Source organism: Hippocampus guttulatus, unplaced genomic scaffold (genome assembly GCF_054856545.1).
Source record: "Hippocampus guttulatus isolate MCC_2025c unplaced genomic scaffold, RoL_Hgut_1.0 HiC_scaffold_51, whole genome shotgun sequence".
NCBI lineage: Eukaryota > Metazoa > Chordata > Actinopteri > Syngnathiformes > Syngnathidae > Hippocampus > Hippocampus guttulatus.
In genome coordinates, this window is record NW_028233910.1 from 62,501 (window position 1) to 65,057 (window position 2,557).

The window sequence follows — 2,557 nt, forward strand, 5'->3', positions numbered from 1 at the left end:
GGAGTTTGAAAAAATTCCCCCATTCATTTTCAATGGCGGAGGTACCAGGGGCAAGGCTGGGGGTACCAGGGGCGAAGCTGGCTGGGGGTACCAGGGGTAAGGCTGAGGGTACCAGGGGTGCAGCTGAGGGTACCAGGGGTAAGGTTGAGGGTACCAGGGGTGTTGCTGGGGGTACCAGGGGTCACCATTCATTTTCAATGGGGGAGGTACCAGGGGCAAGGCTGGGGGTACCAGGGGTGTTGCTGGGGGTACCAGGGGTAAAGAGCGGGCCGGCCCGGCGGGCGAGTGTGGCCGGAAAAGGGGCCTCTTGCTCGGATTGGGAGTTTGAAAAAATTCCCCCATTCATTTTCAATGGCAGATGTACCAGGGGTCGGTGTCCGCCAGACGGCGGTGTGGTAGGCAAAAGGCGGGCCGGCTCGGCGAGCGTGCGTGCCCGGGAAAAAGGCCTCTTGGCCGGCGTGAGAGTTTAATAATAGCGGGCCGGCTCATCGAGCGTGCGTGCCCGGGAAAAGGGCCTCTTGGCCGGCGTGAGAGTTTAATAATAGCGGGCCGGCCCGGCGAGCGTGCGTGCCCGGGAAAAAGGCCTCTTGGCCGGCGTGAGAGTTTAATAATAGCGGGCCGGCCCGGCGAGCGTGCGTGCCCGGGAAAAAGGCCTCCTTGCAGGCGTGAGAGTTTAATAATAGCGGGCCGGCCCGGCGAGCGTGCGTGCCCGGGAAAAAGGCCTCCTTGCAGGCGTGAGAGTTTAATAATAGCGGGCCGGCTCGGCGAGCGTGCGTGCACGGGAAAAAGGCCTCTTGGCCGGCGTGAGAGTTTAATAATAGCGGGCCGGCCCGGCGAGCGTGCGTGCCCGGGAAAAAGGCCTCCTTGCAGGCGTGAGAGTTTAATAATAGCGGGCCGGCTCATCGAGCGTGCGTGCCCGGGAAAAGGGCCTCCTTGCAGGCGTGAGAGTTTAATAATAGCGGGCCGGCTCTGCGAGCGTGCGTGCCCGGGAAAAGGGCCTCTTGGCCGGCCTGAGCGTTTAATAATAGCGGGCCGGCTCATCGAGCGTGCGTGCCCGGGAAAAGGGCCTCTTGGCCGGCCTGAGCGTTTAATAATAGCGGGCCGGCCCCGCGAGCGTGCGTGCCCGGGAAAAAGGCCTCCTTGCAGGCGTGAGAGTTTAATAATAGCGGGCCGGCTCATCGAGCGTGCGTGCCCGGGAAAAGGGCCTCCTTGCAGGCGTGAGAGTTTAATAATAGCGGGCCGGCTCTGCGAGCGTGCGTGCCCGGGAAAAGGGCCTCTTGGCCGGCCTGAGCGTTTAATAATAGCGGGCCGGCTCATCGAGCGTGCGTGCCCGGGAAAAGGGCCTCTTGGCCGGCCTGAGCGTTTAATAATAGCGGGCCGGCCCCGCGAGCGTGCGTGCCCGGGAAAAAGGCCTCCTTGCAGGCGTGAGAGTTTAATAATAGCGGGCCGGCTCATCGAGCGTGCGTGCCCGGGAAAAGGGCCTCCTTGCAGGCGTGAGAGTTTAATAATAGCGGGCCGGCTCGGCGAGCGTGCGTGCCCGGGAAAAGGGCCTCTTGGCCGGCGTGAGAGTTTAATAATAGCGGGCCGGCCCCGCGAGCGTGCGTGCCCGGGAAAAAGGCCTCCTTGCAGGGGTGAGAGTTTAATAATAGCGGGCCGGCCCGGCGAGCGTGCGTGCCCGGGAAAAAGGCCTCCTTGCAGGCGTGAGCGTTTAATAATAGCGGACCGGCTCTGCGAGCGTGCGTGCCCGGGAAAAGGGCCTCTTGGCCGGCCTGAGCGTTTAATAATAGCGGGCCGGCCCGGCGAGCGTGCGTGCCCGGGAAAAAGGCCTCTTGGCCGGCTTGGGGGATTGAAAAAAAATCCCCCATTCATTTTCAACGGGAGGGGTCGGCGGTACCGCTTGGTGTCCGCCAGACGGCGGTGTGGTAGGCAAATGGCGGGCCTGCACGGCGAGCGTGCGTGCCCGGGAAAAAGGCCTCCTTGCAGGCGTGAGAGTTTAATAATAGCGGGCCGGCCCGGAGAGCGTGCGTGCCCGGGAAAAAGGCCTCTTGGCCGGCGTGAGAGTTTAATAATAGCGGGCCGGCCCGGCGAGCGTGCGTGCCCGGGAAAAAGGCCTCCTTGCAGGCGTGAGTGTTTAATAATAGCGGGCCGGCTCATCGAGCGTGCGTGCCCGGGAAAAGGGCCTCTTGGCCGGCGTGAGAGTTTAATAATAGCGGGCCGGCTCATCGAGCGTGCGTGCCCGGGAAAAAGGCCTCTTGGCCGGCTTGGGGGATTGTAAAAAAAAATCCCCCATTCATTTTCAACGGGAGGGGTCGGCGGTACCGCGTGGTGTCCGCCAGACGGCGGTGTGGTAGGCAAATGGCGGGCCTGCACGGCGAGCGTGCGTGCCCGGGAAAAATGCCTCCTGGCCGGCGTGAGAGTTTAATAATAGCGGGCCGGCTCATCGAGCGTGCGTGCCCGGGAAAAAGGCCTCCTTGCAGGCGTGAGAGTTTAATAATAGCGGGCCGGCTCGGCGAGCGTGCGTGCCCGGGAAAAAGGCCTCCTTGCAGGCGTAAGAGTT